Source organism: Gossypium hirsutum, chromosome A12 (genome assembly GCF_007990345.1).
Source record: "Gossypium hirsutum isolate 1008001.06 chromosome A12, Gossypium_hirsutum_v2.1, whole genome shotgun sequence".
NCBI classification, from domain to species: Eukaryota; Viridiplantae; Streptophyta; class Magnoliopsida; order Malvales; family Malvaceae; genus Gossypium; species Gossypium hirsutum.
Genome location: NC_053435.1, coordinates 74,506,864 through 74,527,309, shown reverse-complemented (window position 1 = coordinate 74,527,309; position 20,446 = coordinate 74,506,864). Strand labels below are relative to the sequence as shown.

At 35.4% G+C, this 20,446-nt stretch overlaps 1 non-coding gene across 1 annotated transcript; it reads left to right on the top strand.

Moving 5' to 3' along the window:
* The first annotated feature begins 3,338 nt into the window (after positions 1-3,338).
* Positions 3,339-3,445, top strand: LOC121212045 (small nucleolar RNA R71). The gene has a single exon (XR_005907256.1). It is a non-coding gene; the product is annotated as a small nucleolar RNA R71 (small nucleolar RNA).
* Positions 3,446-20,446: the final 17,001 nt, after the last annotated feature.

Sequence of the window (20,446 nt, the reverse complement as noted above, 5' to 3'; positions counted from 1 at the left end):
TTCGTGATGTCTGCAAACTAAGGTACCTCGGAGTCAGATATAGTGAAAAATTGTTCTTCAGAAAACGAATCATTTATTTCAACTTCATCTAGTTCTTTGGTATTGGAGTTCTTAAGCCTAGAAAGATGATCAGTCGTGAGATTTTCAGCTCCTTTCTTATCCTGAATTTCCAAGTCAAATTCCTACAATAGGAGAATCCATCGAATGAGTCGAGGTTTTGCATCAGTTTTAGTTAAAAGGTAGTGAAGGGCGGAATGGTTAGTGTAAACAACAACTTTAGACAATATGAGATATATCGAAATTTATCAAATGCGAAAACCACAGCTAGCAATTCTTTTTCCGTAATAGTATAATTCTCTTGTGCGGCTGTCAAAGTTTTGCTAGCATAATAGATAGGTTGAAAATGCTTGTCTCTTTGCTGTCCCAATACTACACCTCCTGCAAAATCACTCGCATCACACATTAATTCAAATGGTAAGTTCCAATCAGGTGCAATTATGATTGGAGCATTAATTAAGTTATTCTTAAAGTATTAAATGCTTCTACGCACTCCTGATTGAAATTAAAAGGTATATCTTTTTCTAGCAATTTAGTCAAAGGCTTAGCTATTTTAGAAAAATCCTTAATAAATCTTCTATAAAAACCAACATGTCTTAAAAAGCTTTTAATAGCCTTAACCGAACTATTTTAGATTTGTCCACTTCAATCCCTTTACTAGAAATTTTATGCCCTAATACAATACCTTCTTGAACCATGAAGTGACATTTCTCCTAGTTAAGGATAAGGTTCGTTTCCCCACATCTTATTAAAACTCTTTTTAAAATTTTAAGGCAGAGATTGAAAGAATTACCGAATACCGAGAAATCATCCATAAATACTTCCATGATATCTTCCACGAGTTCATCAAAGATGGCCATCATACAGCGCTGAAAAGTGGCAGGAACATTACATAATTGAAAAGGCATTCTACGATAAGCAAACATACCATATGGGTATGTGAATGTCATTTTTTCTTGATCTTCAGGAGCTATTGGGATCTGGAAGTAACCAGAGAGTCTGTCTAGAAAGTAGTAGTACATGTGCCTGGATAATCTTTCCAACATTTGGTCAATGAATGGAAAGGGGAACTGATCTTTTCTTGTGGCATCACTCAGTCTCCTGTATTCAATACAAACTCTTCATCCTGTGACTGTCCTTGTTGGGATTAATTCATTCTTCTCGTTGGTCACAACCATCATGCCTCCTTTCTTAGGGACAACTACACTGGACTTACCCCAGAACAGTCAAAAATTGGATAAATAATTCCAACATCTAGAAGTTTAATTACCTCGGCTTTAACAACTTCCTTCATGTTAGGGTTCAGTTGTCTTTGAGCTTGCACACACGGTTTGTATTCATCTTCCATCAAAATTTTGTGGGTGCAAAAAGAAGGGCTGATTCCTTTAATGTCAGAAATTTTCCAAGCTATGGTCTTTTTATGTTCCTTTAATACTTGGATTAATTCCTCTTTCTCCTTGGGTTGTAAGTTAGAAGCAATAATAACTGGTAATGTAGAATTATTTCCAAGGAATGCGTATTCCAAGTGGTTTGGTAATTGTTTAAGTTCCAGTTTGGGAGGCTCCTCAATAGAGGGTTTTTGCTTAAGTTCATCATTTATCTTAATGCCCTCATATTCTACTTGTCTTGAAGAATGTTCATTAGGTTCATCATCTGTCTCCTCTTCTTGAGCTAGATATAGTTTCGTTGTCTCTTTCTATACAATTTCCTGAAAAGAATCTTGAGTAGTATGATCAATAGAGTCAATAAAATAACATGAATCATCCTGTTCCCTAGAGAACCTCATAGAATCATAAATTTTAAAGATAATGTCCTCGTCACCTACTCTAAGTACCAATTTACCGTCACCCACATCGATTACAGCCCTGCCAGTGGCTAAAAATGGGTGCCCTAAAATTAAGGGCACTTCCACATCTTCATCCATGTCAAGCACAACAAAGTCAATAGGAAATATGAATTTATCTACTTTCACAAGTACGTCTTCTATAATACCCCTAGGATATTTAACATATCTATCGTCTAATTGAATACTCATCCTAGTAGGTTTAGGTTCCCCAAGACCAAGTTGTTTGAACATTTTATATGGCATCAATTTAATGCTAGCGCCTAAATCAGCTAGTGCTTTCTCAACATTCAGACTATCAATTAAGCAAGGGATAGTAAAACTTCCTGGATGTTTTAGTTTGGTTGGTAGCTTGTTTTGGAGTATGGTTGAGCACTCCTCATTGAGTTCTACTGCAGATAAGTCCTCAAACTTTCCTTTTGTTTGTTAGAAGCTCCTTCAAAAATTTTGCGTATGTAGGCATCTGTGAGATGGCTTCAACAAAAGGTAAGTTGATATGTAATTGCTTAAAAAGTTCAAGAAACTTACCAAATTGTGCATCAATGCAGCTTTTTTTCAATTTTGCTGGGTATGGAACTGATGGTTTATATTCCTTCGATACTGGTTTGTCACTATTTTCGAGTTTTTCTTCCCCTCTTTCGCTTACCACGGCTTCTTGTGTTAGCTTCTTTTCAGATTCTGCTAACACTTTCCCACTCCTTAGTGTAACTGCTTCTACATGCTTTTTTGATTTGGTGTTACTAAGTAAACTTCCTTGTGGTCTTTCTGAAATCAGTTTGGACAGCTGGCCTATCTGAGTTTCGAGCCCTTGGATCGGCACTTGTTGATTTTTAAGTGTTGTATCGATGTTCTAGAAATGGGTTTCTAACACCGAGATAAATTTAGACAGCATCTCTTCAAGGTTCGACTTCTTTTCTTATTGATAGGGTGGTTGTTGAAAACCCAGAGGATGTTGTGGTCTTTGATTTCCTTGACCGCCCCACGAGAAATTGGGGTGGCTCCTCCAACCTGTATTGTAAGTGTTACTATATGGGTTATTTTGGGATCGAGAGTTATTGTTACCCATATATTGGACTTGTTCCTCCTCGATGCTAGGTTGAAGGGTTGATACTCTGTGCATGCTCCTCCTCCATTCATCTCGCACCTCATTACTAGATGTACCTGAGTAGAGCCAAGTAAACCATCAATCTTTTTATTTAGAAGTTCTACCTGATTTGACAGCATAGTAACCAAATCGATGTTATAAATGCCTGCTGTTTTAGTTGGCTTAGTCTTCATGACTTGCCATTGATAGTTATTCAGTGACATCTCCTCTATAAACTCATAGGCATCTTTAGGTGTTTTACTATTGATGGTTCCGCCAGCAGCTGCGCCAAACATTTTTCAAGTCGAAAGATTCAAGCCATTATGGAACGTTTGAACTTGTAGCCAAAGCGGTAACCCATGGTGAAGGCACCTTCTCATTAAGTCTTTGTATCTCTCCCATGCATCGTAAAGAGTTTCTAAGTCCATCTGCACAAACGAAGAGATATCATTACGTAATTTAGCCATTTTAGCTGGCGGAAAATATTTTAATAGAAATTTTTCGGTCATTTGTTCCCAAGTAGTGATCGACCCTCGTGGTAATGAGTTCAACCACTGTTTAGCTTTGTTTCTCAATGAAAAATGTAATAATCAAAGACAAATGGCATCATCAGACACACCATTAATTTTAAATGTATCACATAGTTCTAAGAAGTTTGCTAAGTGAGCGTTGGTGTCCTCATCCTGCAAACCATCAAACTGAACAAATTGTTGTATCATTTGAATAGTGTTAGGTTTTAGTTCAAAAGTATTTGTAGCAGCAGGTCTAACTATGCTCGATTTAGTTCCTGCTAAAGAAGGTTTAGCATAATCATACATAGTGCGTGGAGCAGGATTTTGATTAACCGCAATTGCAGGAGGTAGCTGATTGTCTTGGTTTTCAGCCATCTCTTCATATAAAATCAAACATACCTAAATCGTTTAATTCAAACTCACATTGGGTTTACCATATCATTGCCTATTGAACCGTTTAGAATCAAATAGGATACTCGGATAACTCGAAAAGCCTGTACAATGCCAGCATCCTAGACGTGGTCTTACACGTAATCAAATATTGATGCCACTGTCCCAGACAAAGTCATACATGAAATCATATACGATGCCTATGTCCCAGACATGGTCTTACACGTAGATCTCAAGTCGATGCCAACTTCCCAGACATGGTCTTACACGAAATCACATGTCGGAATTCTATGTCATGACATATGTATCCTAACTATTCCTAAGGTTCGTACTAGGATTTCGGACGTCGTAATTCGATCGATTCAAGCTCGCAATTAATTCTCCATGCTTATATCAAATTCTACATATACACAAATATATTTAATAATTTAATTCGGCACTTATAATTCATATACATTTGAAATTAACAACATTTATTTACTTATGAACTTACGTCGGACAAAGACGAACGGACCAGAGCGACTATTCGACAACTTTAGATTTCCCTCGATCCAAATCTGATTTCCTCTTTCCTTGATCTAAATTAATACAAATTTGACTTATTTAATCGTATATTCATTCAAATCCTTTCAAAAAAACATAAATGGGCTAATTACACTTTTGCCCCTGACATTTCACATTTTTCACAATTTAGTCCCTATTTCACAAAACACAAAATATTCAAAATTTCACCACACCCATTCTTGACCAAATTTCACCAAGGTCCCTAGCAGCCCATCTCTTTCATTTATTTCACATTTTGACCCCTCATTTTACAAAATTCACAATTTAATCCCAAATGGGTATTTTTACTTAAAATCACTTAATTAAACATGATAATCTAACAGCATATATTTATATTTCATCATCAAACAACAAAAACAACAAGCCCTCTTCAATGGAAAATCACAAAACACACAACCAATTCAAAAATTCAAGAATAGGCTAGCTAAAACAGAAAGCAACGATATCAAAAACATAAAAATTATAAAAAACCGAGCTAAACACATACCTTAATCAATCTTAGACAAGGCCGAACCCTAGGAACTCTTTTTGTTTTCTTTTTCTTTTAAGTTTCGGCAATGGTGATGAAAAAGATGAACGAGTGATGTTTTTTTTATTTTTATTATTATCATTATTAATATAATTACCAAACCATCCTTAATGAAATAATATAAAAACTTAATAATGGTTGTCCACTACCGTCCATAATATCATTTAATGGCCTAATTTCATTTTAAGGCCTCCACATTAATAGAACATAGCAATATAGCACTTTAAAAAATAGCAAGCCACTTTTACAATTTACGCAATTAAGTCCATTTATAAAATTAAACAACCAATTAGAAAAATTAATTCACAAAAATTTCACACATGCATTCTAACATGTTGTAAACACATAAAATATGATTAAAATACTTTTCTAACTCGGATTCGTGCTCCCAAAACCACTGTTCTGACTAGGGTCTAAACCGGGCTGTTACAACTTTCCCCCCTTAGGGATTTTTGTCCCCGAAAATCTTACTAGAGAATAGGTTTGGGTACCGATCTCTCATAGCATCCTCAGGTTCATACGTAGCTTCTTCAATCCCGTGCCGATGCCATAAGACTTTCACTAAAGAGATTTTCTTATTTCTTAATTCTTTATCTTTGCAATCTAAAATTCAGATTAGTTATTCTTCATATGTCATATCAAATCGAATCTTAATCTCAGATAGTGAAATCACATGTGTTGGGTCAGATCGATATTGTCTAACCATCGATATGTGAAATACATTGTAAATCTTTTCTAATTCAGGTGGCAATAACAATTTGTAAGCAACCAGCTTGATACGCTCAATAATTTCATACGGCCCAATGAATCTCGGGCTTAATTTGCCTTTACGAATATTTTCTTCCACAGAGATACTTTCAAAAACACTTTATCCCCGATCTGAAACTCAATATCTTTTTGTTTCAAGTATGCGTAAGATTTTTGACAATCTGACCCTATTTTTAGACTTTCACGAATCACTTTTACTTTTTGTTCAGTCTCTATGATCAAATCGACCCCGTGTATCTTATTCTCACTGAGCTCAGTCCAATATAAAGGTGTTCAACATTTACGACCGTACAAAGCCTCGTAAGGTGTCATTTTAATACTCGATTGAAAGCTATTATTATATGCAAATTAAATTAGTGGCAAGTATCATTCCCACGTACCTTCAAACTCAAGAATACAACATTTCAACATATTCTCAAGTATCTAAATAATCCGCTTGGATTGTCCATCCATCTGTGGGTGAAAAGCAATGCTAAAATGTAGTTTCATACCTAATATATCTTGTAGTTTCTTCCAAAACCGCGATGTAAACCTCTGATCTCTATCTGAAACAATAGAAATAGGTACTCCATGCAATCTTACGATCTGAGAAATGTATAACTCAGCAAGCTTATCAAGTGAATAATATGTGCGAACCAAAATGAAATGAGCTGATTTAGTCAATCTATAAATAACATACCAGATTGCATCTTTCTTACTCGGGGACAGAGGCAAATCGGATACAAAATCTATCGTGATCCTATCCCATTTCCACTCGGGAATCATAATCGACTGAAGTAACCCAGACGGAGCCTGATGCTCAGCTTTAACTTGCTGAAAAATTAAGCATTTCGAAACAAATTCTAAGATATCTCGTTTCATATCATGCGACCAATAAAGCTATTTCAGATCATTATACATTTTAGTACTACTTGAATGAATAGATAACTGATTGCTATGAGCTTATTTAAAATTATCAGAATCAACTCTGAATTTCTTGGAACACATATTCGCCCTCTGAATCTCAAACAACCCTCAGCATCAACTTAGAATTCTGAATCAATATTCAAATCACATTGAGCCCGTTTTGCTAACAATTCATTATTGACTTTTTGAGCTTCACAAATATGTTGCATAAATAGCAGTTCCACTTTCAACTCATCTACGATCGAACCGTCATCGGATAGAGTCATATGCACATTCATCGCATGCAGAGGAAACAAAGATTTTTGACTTAGAGCATCAGCAACAACATTGGCCTTTCCTGGATGGTAGTCAATTACAAGCTCATAATCTTTTAACAACTCTAAGCATCTTCACTGTCGTAGATTCAGATCTTTTTGAGTCATCAAATATTTTAAGCTTTTCTGATCAGAATAGACATTACATTTCTCACCGAATAGATAGTGGCGCCAAATCTTTAGTCAAACACAATAGCTGCCAATTCTAGGTCGTGTGTCAGGTAGTTCTTTTCGTGCAGCTTTAACTGCCTCGAGGCATAAGCTATGACTTTGCCTTCCTACATCAAAACACAACCCAAACCATTCAAAGATTCATCACTATAAATGACAAGTTCTTTACCCGACTCTGGTTGAATTAGCACCGGAGCTTCGGTTAACAAAACTTTCAACTGATCAAAACTTTACTGGCACTTTTCTAACCATTTGAACTTAACATCTTTCTGAAGCAGTCTCGTCATCGACATTGCAATCATAAAAAATCCTTTTACAAACCATCTGTAATAACCAGCAAGTCCTAAAAAGCTTCGGACTTTGGAACCATTTCTTGGAGGCTTCCAATCTAGTATTGTCGAAATCTTGCTCGGATCAACCCGAATGCTCGATGCTGATACAATATGTCCCAAGAAACCAACTTTACACAGCCAGAACTCACATTTACTAAACTTTGCATACAACTGTTTATCTTGCAAAGCTTGTAGCACAATTCTCAGATGTTCGGTGTGCTCAGATTTATCATGGGAATATGTAACACCCCAAACCCAGCCTAGGCAGTATGGCCAAGTCTGGTGTGTCACATTGAAGTGTTTTTCGAAAACCATGTTTTCATTGAAAACCCTTCTTGATGTTTAGAAACTTTTATCGTTTAAACTTGTATAAAACCTTAGCCTTAGTTTTATTCCAAAACGTGATTCATTGTAATAATCAAAACATTGTTAACAACCTTGTAAAATCTTATGGGAAACTTTGAAAACTTGTAAACCTTTGTAGCGGCAGAAACATGTTATTTTAAAAACAGTTAAGTATCGAAAAATTGAACCTTCTTTGTTATGGCTTAAAGTGAATGGATACTACACACCAGGTAGGATTCAAGGAAAGAGGAGGTGAGTCAATTAGACTACTTAAGTACCTAGCTCTTCCATGATCCCATCCTAGACATGAACACATCCATTGCCACACTTTAAGCTTATTACTTGTCCACGAACAACAAATTAAGTTTAAGTCTATTTAAAATATTTATTTCCTTTGAAAACATTTACGTTGCGGAAGCTTTGCTCGGTTATCATGATATTTTGAAAATAAGTAACTTTTATAAAACGCGCTCTAGAGCTAACCAATTTTAAGGAATCAATTTAAGTGATGTGAATCTCAAGTTGAAAACGATTTAAGTAATTTAAAAACCCAAAATAAAAATAATAGAGCGGCCTTATTACAACTTTAACCAAAATAGAAAAGATCAAAAATAAATGCAAAATTTAAAAGGAAGCTAATTGAAACTTATTTAAAAACCAGAAATTTAATCTTCGTGGCCACTCTAATTCCCGCACAGCTCCAAGTCCACCAACTAGGGCTCACCTGCAAGGATGGAAGAGAAAGGGGGTGAGTATGGAAAACTCAGTGTGTATGGAAAACCCATCCAAAGCCCAAGTCAGCTCAAGCCCATTGGGCCTAAGCCCTATTCAGATAACAGCGGGTACTGGGCCAAGCCCTTTTCAGAATACAGTAAACTGGGCCTTAGCCCCTTTTTAGATAATAGTATGGCCCATAGGCCCATTCCAGAACAGAACATACATATTCGTGTATGTAAGCCCAACCCAGACTATAACCAACCGCTACACTCCACCCGTACCAGCCCTCCACTCCATGTGGGGAATAGCTCAACCCACCCAGCCCTACACTCCACAGTTGCAGCATAGCTGCTCAAATATCAGTAAGTTGAGGCAAAGCCTCCAGTACGTGGTCAAGCCACTTTCAGTACTTCCTCCATCAATAACCCAGTCCCATGCATCAGATAATAATAACATGGCATGCAGTAAATAGTAACAGTCAAACATGCATTCAGGTCAACCTTAACCCTAGGGGTATATCAGTAATTTTGCTCCTAAGGGTAAAATTGTAAACTTTCCACCTATACAGGTATTTTAGTACTTTTATCAGTTTTAAGGGTTCTCATGAATGTTAGGGTTCTTACTAGCCCATTTTTCATCACAGTAATTTATTTATCTCAATTTCACAATCTTAGCTACTGGGCCCTAAAACCCCTAATGGGCCCTACAGTGTCCATTAGCCATTTAAGCCCATTTAACTCAAGTTTTATGACCAGTTTACCGGTTTAAGCAGTTTCGATTCTACAGTCTAACAGAACATACTTATTGCCTATTTTTTATACTATATATTTTTATTATTATTTTTTATTAATTAACCAGTATGAGCCCGTAAGCCTATTCGGCCCAGTTTTAGCCTATCGAGGCCTAATTACTGAAGTGCACGAAATTTCACACACGACTAACTTACCACTTTGCGATTTCAGATCTAATGATTTCTAAACATCTTGTAAGCACTCGCGCACTCACAAGCCCACGAAATGCCGGAATTTTAGCATTTCGGCTTTTGTCGAATTGAATTATGAGAGGGTGTCCGATACACACCTGTTTCACGATGACTGCTACTGAGATCCCTTACGATGTCCTACAATTGATTACCACAATTCTTAGATTGTACCCACAACAACCAATCCCAATATTCAGTAACCCATATTCGAACTATGCCCCTAAAGCCTTTAGAATCTTACCTTTTTGCCGAAAACCGATGATTAGATCTAAGTATAGTTGTTCCAAATCCAAGCCTTCGATCAAACCTCTAGAAGACACTAATCAGCAAAAGAAATCGTCGGTTAAAGACCCTTAAAGCCCTATGCCCAAATCGACAGCCTCCTTAGATTTTAAGGACTTCGGCTTTTCTAAATTGTAAAATAAGACTAGATCTGAGGTGATGAGCACTTACCACTTATTCCTCTTTGATTTCTACGCAGATCTGATGCAGATCTTTCCTTTAAATGATACTAGAACTCGAATCCAGGAGATCTGAAGTTTTGACTATAAGTCCCTAAATCTATGGTATTTCGACTTTTTAAGTGATGAAGAAGATGACGATTTGTGGCTATAACTTTGAAGTAATGTTGTCGATAGATACTAAGGGTTTAGAGAAGATGAAAGTTGATCAAAAAGAACAAAAATAACTGAAGGATTTTGGCTTGGAGAAATCGGCACGAGAAGTGAGTTTTCAGGATTTCGGCTTTTATGGCAATCGGCTATGGAGGTTTTGTGGAGGATGGGATTGACAGAGGAGGTGAGTAAGGTGATCAGAAGGTTTCGACTACAAAAAAAAAAATCAAAAAGGAAGAAAAAAATGGAGGAAAAAGAGAGGAAGAAGAAATTGGCACCAAGGAGAAGGAATTTACGTTTTCGACTTTTGTGAGAACTCAGAAAGGATGAATGGCAATGAAAGCTTTCAGATGGCTAACCCTAATTCTCCAGGACAGAAAAAGAAAAGAACCTAACCCTAATATCAACTAAAACAATCGGCCCAACCTCCCTAAGGCCTTTGTCGAAATACACTTAAGTGATCACATGCCTGGCATATGCCTAAAATTAAAAAGTAACCATATGCTTACCTTGCAACTTGAACCCTGGACCTTTAATTCTTTCTCAGACGCCATTTTTTTAGGAACTTAGTGGCGCCACCTTGCCACTTTACCAAGGCCTTATTTGTGTCGTAATTTACGAAGTTCTTCTTAAAAGCCCACTTAACCAAGTCTCCTATTCACTTAATATCCAACCTTGATATTTTACCGTGTTTAACTTAGGCTTGGGCCTTCTAAAGGCCCACTAACACATTTAAACACAATTCCAATATTCAAAACACCAAAATTTCAAAATTTACCAAAAATCACAGAAACCCAGAAAATCCCGAAAATCAGGGCGTTATAGAATAGATCAAAATGTCATCTATAAACACAAACACAAATCAATTCAAATACTATTTAAAGATCTGATTCATTAAATCCATAAAAATAGCAGGTGCATTAATAAGTCCAAAAGGGATAACCAGAAACTCATAGTGTCAGTACCTCGTTCGGAAAGCAATTTTTGGCATATCGGAGTCTTTAACTTGTACCTGATAGTAACCTGATCTTAAATCTATCTTTGACAACACTGTAGCCCCTTTCAACTGATTGAAAAAATCATCAATTCGTGGCAAAGGATATTTATTTTTTATAGCCACCTTATTAAGCTATCGGTAGTCGATGCACATTCTCATAGTTCCGTTTTTCTTTTTCACAAACAAAACTGGTGCACCCCAAGGAGGAAAACTTGGTCACACGAAGCCTATATCAGTCAATTCTTGCAACTGAGCTTTCAACTCTTTTAATTCAGTCGGTGCCGTTCTGTACGGAGCTATAGAAATCGGAGTTGTCTCTGGCACTAATTCAATACCAAACTCTACTTCTCGGATCGATGGCAAACCCGTTAATTCTTCAAGAAACACATTCAGATATTCACTCACTACTGGTACTGATTCAATCTTCTTTTCAGCCACTTTAGAATTGAGTACATAGGAAAAATAAGCTTCACAACCTTTTCTCACATATTTCTGAACTAACATCGAAGAAATCACTGCCGGTAAACTATTCAGATCATTAGATTCAATCCAGATTATTTCATCATTCTGGCATCGCAAATCAATAGTCTTCCGTTTGCAGTTCACAATAGCATCATCCAACGTTAGCCAATTCATATCCAGAATTATATCAAATTCATCGAATTGAAACAACATCAAATTGGCCAATAAACATGAATCTCGAATCATTAACGGATAATTCTTACATACTTTATCAACCAAGATACTCTAATCACAAACTTTGCAAACTCTACAGGCAGAGTCTTACTAGATACTAAAGTCTCACATACATAAGAATGAGTTAATCCAGGATCAATCAATGCAATAACATTAGTATCATATTGAGTGAAAGTACCGATAATCACATCTGGAGACGAGGCATCTTCACAAGGGCTGACAGCATAAGCTCTGGCAGGTATATGAGCCTCAAATCTAACAGCCTTGTCTTTAGTTACCCTCTGGCTGCCACTCACATTACCTCAAGCTAACATGTTACTTGCTCTCGTATTCTGCACTATGTTTTGCTCAGCTAACTCAGGGCATTCACAAATGAAGTGATCCATCGATCCACATTTAAAGCAACTCCGATCATTCAATCTACAACTACCGGGATGTTGTTTACCGCAGTGTTTGCACTAGGGCTGGTTCGATTAGATGTTACCAACACTAGCTACTGAGGTAGCTCTCGAGCTCATAGGTGGTCTATCTTGATCCCGTCTAGAATAACCCGCAGTAGCCTTTGAACGACTAAAGTCATCTTAGAATTTCTTTGATGCCGACTAAAATGTTTTACCCGACGATCTTTTTCGTGAATCTCTAGCTTCAAAGTCAGCTTTTCTTTTCTCTTTCCCGAGCACTTCAGCTTTACATGCTCGCTCGACTAGTACCACAAACTCTTTATTTCAAGAATCTCGACTAACAACTTAATGTCTTCACTCAACCCGTCTTCAAATCTTTTACACATTATAGCTTTATTCGAAACACATTCCTGACATATCTACTGAGTCTCACAAATTCCCGCTCATGTTACGGCCATACAATCCTGTTTCAACTTGAGGAATTCTTTGCGTTTTTAATCAATGAATCTCTAAATGATGTATTTCTTACAGAATTCAGTCTGAAAGAACTCCCAGGTAACTTGTTCTTTTGAAACCACCAAAGCCAATGTATTCCACCAGTGATATACAGAATCTCAAAGCAAGGATACATCACATTTAATACACTCGTCAGGGGTAAAGGATAACTCATCAAACACACAAATAGTATTATCAAGCCAGAATTCAGCTCGCTCACCATCATCATCGACAGTGGCTCTGAATTCTTCAGCCCCGTGTTTTCTGATTTTATCAACTAGGGGCTTATTTAATCTCATCGGATCAATTACTTGAGGTATTACAGGTATCTGAGGAGGATTAAGCGGGGGTGGGGGTTGTTGAGCAACTGAATTAGTTCTAATATATTGAGTGAACCACTCATTCATCATCTAGAAGAAGGCTAGTTTAGCCTCTCCCTCATGGCTAGTCATAACAGGTTTAGAGTCAGATTGCACTACCCCTTGAGCAGAAGTAGGTGCATTACTTTCCACGTCATCTGCTACGGCTCGATCGGGATCCATTTACTATACAAAAACACATTTTAATTATGAGGAATCATCACACTATCGCAGTATATAAATATGGAATGTATAGCTAAACTCATACGTGCTTCATTAGTCTTAGAACCGACTAAACTGTAGCTCTGATACAAATCAAATGTAACACCCCTAACCCGTATCCATCGTCAGATTAAGGTTATGAGGCATTACCAAACATAAGCACAGTTCATCACAATCACTTATTACAAATCATGCACAAAATTATATCGACTTCTTTATAATAATTTTGTACTCAATTAGCAACCAATCACTCATCCATATTGTAACACCCTTTACCCGTGTCCGATGCTGGAACAAGGTACTAGGCATTACCGAACTTAATCATTCACAAACATGCAAATACTAGGCCATAAAATTTCTTTTAACTCAAAACTTTTCAAACATATGCATGTCGTCCCTTATTTGGGTCTACGAAGCCCAAAACATACATCGAGACTGATTCGGGAGTAAACTGAGAACTTGAGAAGTTTCAGGAAAACTTAGAAAATTTTCCCCTAAAACAGGGTTACACGCCCGTGTGGACATAGGGACACGACCGTGTGCCTTTGGCATGCCCGTGTCCTCAGGCTGTGTAACTCTTTGTTTATGACGTCAGTATGCAAGTCGAACCACACGATCGGGCCACACACCCGTGTCTCCAAGCCGTGTCCCTCATACAGTTGAGACACATGACCGTGTCTCAGCCCGTATAGTTAACACTTAGGCTATTTTCCAAGCCTTTATGTTACCCATAAACCCTTACAACCTTATACATATTAAAACCACAATGCATGGCCTCATTTTAGTGATTAAACACTCTTTATTTAGACATATTCATAACATTAACATGCCATATTACAAGCAATGCATCTACTCATGCAATACCAAGTCCAGATTCCTTAATTCACATTCATAAGACTTGTCATTTTGATGACCACTTCTACCATTATACTATGGTTACAAACCATGCATGGCAAACAAACATAATCACATCATAACCATTAGACATGACACGAATAGCTAGGTTTACAAGCCATAATCAATATGAGCCACATCTCATGGCCATATACGTATAACTCAATATAAGCCAATACATTTGGCCAAAGCATAATAATACATGTCAATAAACTAGATCCCTATACATGCCACTCACTTGAAATTTCTAATATATGCTTCATTATTCCAATGGTAGTGACTTGATAGTGTGATATTGCCTCTGACGATATCCAACCCCGAGCTAACCTAACAAAGCTAAAAAAAATGGAAATGAGAGGGTAAGCTTTATAGCTTAGTAAGACTGTATGAAAATAATAAGCAATTATCAACTTGCTTCTGAAGGTATACAACCATATTGCACTTTTACTTATGCTCAGGTCAAGCTGCTTTCTGGAGTCACAGTCACTAAATTTCTTATATCTAGAGTTACAGAAATCCAAATTAAGTTCCACTAATTTTCCTTGAAACTAGACTCAGGTATCTTCTTACCATAAAATTTTCAGAATTTTTGGTCAAGCCAATAAGTACAGTTTATTCCTTAAATTTACCCCTTTTTTGTTGTTTGATAGTTCCGACCCCCCTTCACTAAAAATTACATATCTCATGATACGGGACTCGGATGATGTTCCCATCTATTTCTATTGAAAATATACTTATTAAGAGTTCTAAGTATATAAATTATAACCCATAACTATGTTTGTACAATTTTAAATGATTTTCTCAATTCAGGACAAGGGATTTCAAAATCATTCTGCTATGTCTCACATCAATTTAAATATTTCAGAATATGAAACTCTTTTTCTTACATCATTTCTTCTATGTGAAACTAGACTCATCAAGCTTTAATTTCATATTTTATTTAGCCTATAACTCAATTTTCACAATATTTAGTGGATTTTCAAAGTGGGGCTACGGTTGCCGTCCAAAGCTGCTTTAATGTAAATTAATGATACTAAGTTTATCACACCTTATTAATTTATTTTCACCACATTGGTAAATATACATAGTTATACATCATAGGTATAGACTTATAATCACAAGGTCATCACAAAATGATTCTCATAGGCATGAATTACCTATTTACATCTTCACCAAATGTGCATCATGAACTAAAATCATTTCTCATGAGCTTGGCATACATACCTGTGTTACTCAACATGCTCATATTCATTCCTTACTAATCGAACAACATTAATTGAGTTTGCATCTCATCAATTTCATGTATGTTCCTGTACCACTCACAACATAGTCATAAGCTCTATCATTGCGACTTAAACCATAAATTTCCCGTTGAACCATTTGGAACAATACATGATATTCATTAGCCCCAAACATGGGATAAGATGCCAACGCCATGTCCTAGACATGGTCTTATACTAGCTAACACATCAAAGTTGATGCCATGTCCTAGATAAGTTTTACACTGAATTTCATATATCAAGGCCGATGCCGTGTCCCAAACAGGTCTTATGCTGGCTCTCATCTATCGGTGTCGATGCCATGTCTTAGACAGGTCTTACACTAACAAACAACAAGCTAACGCCATGTGCCAGAGAGGTCTTACACTAGCTTGTATATCTCGAGGCCGATACATGTCCCAGACATGTCTTACACTGGCTCTCATAATGTGGTCGATGCATGTCTCAGACATGTCTTACACTAGCACACATATCACCCAATTTCATGGTATGAATAATCAAGTCTATTCCAAATGTTCAACCAGAAGTCTTTGTTACAATAATTCTTATAATTCACGTTCTTATCACAACTCAACAATTCATGCCGAACTAATGATATAATACATGATAACATTTAATTTGCATTATTTACATACAACTTACTCGTTCCAGTGGAATATCATATTCCATCAAATTTCCAAGCATTCAATCAACACATAAATGTTATTAACAATTTGGCATCACTTTCTCATATACAATATTATCAACATAAAATTTAATACAATCATAGCAAGATATATTTTCAAGTATATTAACAATAGCATGGATATTATGCTTATTTAATCATACGAACTTACCACGAATGTAATTTCGGCTAATTATGCCATTTTAGTCCATAACCTCGTACTTTTCGATTTAAGCCCGAATCTCGGTTCCTTGATCTAAAATGATGAAATTCACTCATTTAATCACTAAATAAATTTAGACAATAAAAAATTCACATTTTTGGAAAAATGACCATTTTGCCTCTAAACTTTCACAAAATGATCATTTTACCCCTAGGCTCGAAAATTGATTTTTATCAAATTTCTTCATGTCTTAAGCCTAGCCGAACCCTTTTTTACTCTTATAGCAACCCAAAATTTCCATTGTTTCACCACATTACTATCTATTTTACAATTACTACAAACTAGTCCTTTTTAGGTGTTTTTCATGAACACCACTTCACAAAAGTTGTTTATTAAACAACTAAGATTCATTTTCTTCCATAAAATTGCAGCAAATATCATAGATGCTATCATGAAAAACCCTAGATTTTCATCCATTTTGTAAAATAGCCCCACCTTTAGTTAGCTCATGCTACAAGGGTCCCAAAAACACAAAAACCAACAAAAATGATCATCAAAATCACTTGTAAGGGATGGAAGTTGTTGAAATTTTGAGCTCTCAAAATGCCTATTTTGCTGGTATTTTCGGTGGAGGAAGGAAGAAAGATGTAAAGATGGCACCTTTTTTCTTTTTGTTTTATTTTTAGTCAAAATTAAGCTACTAACTACACCTAACTTTGACTTTTCCACTCCTATTTGTCTCTATGGCCGGCCAAGCCTATAGAATAGGTCTATTTGCACTTTAAACACCCCCAATTATGGTTCTCTAGCAATTTAACATATTTAGCTAGCAAATCACAACTTTTTCCCTTTATGCGATTTAGTCCTTTTTCACAATTAAGCATGAAATCGCTAAAATTATTTCACCAAAATATTCGTGCACTCATATAATCATGCTATAACACATAAAATAACATTAAAATAATTTCTCTGACCCTGGAATAGAGATTCCGAAACCACTGTTCCGACTAGGTCTAAAATCGGGCTGTTACACATATAAGTCAAGTCTGCATATAAAAAGCACATGGCCAATATAAATGGAACATACATTATTAATCATATTACAAAAATAATCCATGCTATAAAATTAAACCATATCAATATCATTATCTTTTTGTCAAATTAATATTTCAATTCAATTAATATGTATCAAACCTTACCACATATGTCTCATAAAATATTCATACGTGAGACATTTTTAAACATTACCAATTAATCAAATATAATCATGTGCATTACTAATTCAAGTGCATTCCACTGTAATATCTTTAATCATTTTCGAACATCAAAGACATTTCATAGCATACCTAATGTGAATGCTGAAAAACCAATCCAAACCAAATATGCCTAGCCATTTTAACTCATCACAAGACTATGCGTATAAGACCATATTAATTTAAACCATATAGTTCTCAAATTATAATATTCATACATTTGCATTACTTAACCAAACAAAAACCAACATGATTTTTACCACTTATAAAACATATACTAATCATGCTTTAGAAATTAAACATATCAATAATATTTATTTAATCATTTTACTGATCTCATTAACATAAAACATATCATATCGCATATACTTTATATTTCTATTAGCCGAACATATTAACTACATAACATGGCATTTGAACTCTTAAAATAATCATTAATCATAATTCATTATCATGTACTCAACTTACAACAATACATTCATTTATAAGCTTTCCCACATGCACATATTAGACTAAGTTGAACTATACCTCATGGTTAACTAAGCAAAATTTTACAAATACATACAAGCATATCTAAATGACCGAATTTCACTTGCAACATAACCAATTCATACATTGCTCACTTGACTAATATTAATCATTTTTCATGTAATTTAGCCAAATCAAAACATGTCAATTCCATATGCTATAAATCATGCCAAAATTTCATATAAAAAACTAAATCAATTTATATATATATTCGGTCATTTATATGACTTCGATATAACAGTTAAAACATATCCATTCTTGCCATCGTAAACCAAACATAAATTGTCAAATATCATAGCCGAACATACAATAACAGATATATATATCAATTTGACCTTTACATCCCAAATCACCGAAATTGATGACATAGGCACATATGTATTCATTTATCAATCATCAACCAAATATAACAGCTCATCACTGCCATTTCCCAAACTAATAAATAAACAAATTACTGTCCAAATGTAAATCAATAATAAACCATACCCAAAACACATCCAACAACCATACTTAATCCACTTGAGCCAAATTATAACAACCACAAATGCATATCATACCAATTAACAATCTTACCAAGATGAGCTAATTATAAACCATACTTATCATTACTTCATACCAAATCATATATCGAGCACACCACAAACATATTTCATGAAACATAATTCCCAACATGAACTTATACCATAACCAAAAATGCATAAACATAAGCATCATTACTAGCCATTTCACATTACTTTACATATGTACAACTTCAAAATGGACAACAACAATCGGTAGCCTATACATGCCATATGTTCAAAGATCAAGCTTTAAAAATACCGAAATACTAATCGATAGTGTGACGGATTTTCTTGATGATCCCTGAGCTCGTAACTAGTTTCCAAAATCTATAAAACAACTAAAACAACGAACGAACACACAGTAAGCTTAAATAGCTTAGTAAGTCATAAGCAAATAAATTATTAAATGAACATTAGTATGATTATTTTAAGTAGGCCGAAAACTTCCAATCTCAAACACATGTATTTATAATCACATTTAAACAATTAATTCACATTATCATATTATACAACAACACTTACCTTTATTTCACAACTTCATATAAAATCAAACATACCTGAATCGTTTAATTCAAACTCACATTCGGTTTTACCGTATCATTGCCCGTTGAACCTTTCGGAATCAGATAGGATACTCGGATAACTCGAAAAGCCTGTACAATGCCAGCGTCCCAGACGTGGTCTTACATGTAATCAAATATTGATGCCACTGTCCCAGACAAGGTCATACACGAAATCATATACGATGCCTATGTCCCAGACATGGTTTTACACGTAGATCTCAAGTCGATGCCAACTTCCCAGACATGGTCTTACACGAAATCACATGTTGGAATTCTATGTCATGACATATGTATCCTAACTATTCCTAAGGTTCGTACAGGGCTTTTGGACGTCGTAATTCGATCGATTCAAGCTCTTAATTAATTCTCCCATGCTTAAATTAAATTCGAAATATACAAAAATATTTTTAATAATTCAATTCTGCACTTATAATTCATATACATTGGAAATTAATGACATTTATTTACTTATGAACTTATCTCGGACAAACACGAACGAACCAGAGTGACTATTCGACAACTTTAGATTTCCCCCGATCCAAATTAGATTTCCTCTTTTCTTGATCTAAATTAAAACAAATTTGACTTATTTAATCATATATTTATTCAAATTCATTCAAAAACACATAAATGAGCCAATTACACTTTTGCCCCTGACATTTCACATTTTTCACAATTTAGTCCCTATTTCACAAAACACAAATTATTCAAAATTTCACCACACCCATGCTTGACCGAATTTCACCAAGGTCCCTAGCAGCCATTTGTTTCATTTATTTCACATTTTGACCCCTCAATTTACAAAATTCACAATTTAATCCCAAATAGGTATTTTTACTAAAAATCACTTAATTAAACATGATAATCTAACAACATATATTTATTTTTCATCATTAAACACCATAAACAACAAGCTCTCTTCAATGGAAAATGTAACACCCCAAACCTGGCCCAAACGTTATGGCCAGATCTGACGTGTCCATGTACTTAGGACTTAGTATGCATTCGTTTGTTTAAGTGATTGGGGTGGTCTTTGTAAAAACAATAGCTGAATCTTGGAAAACGTTCATTAATTTTGAAAACCCGCGTAGCCTAACACTAGTAGTTTCGACATAGTATAAATATAATTAGAAAGTAAAACCATAGCGGAAAAAGAAATTTAAATAGCGGCCTTATTACAACTTAAAACCCAAAATTAAATCAGAATATAAAATAATAATAAAAAACTAACTTAGAAAAATCA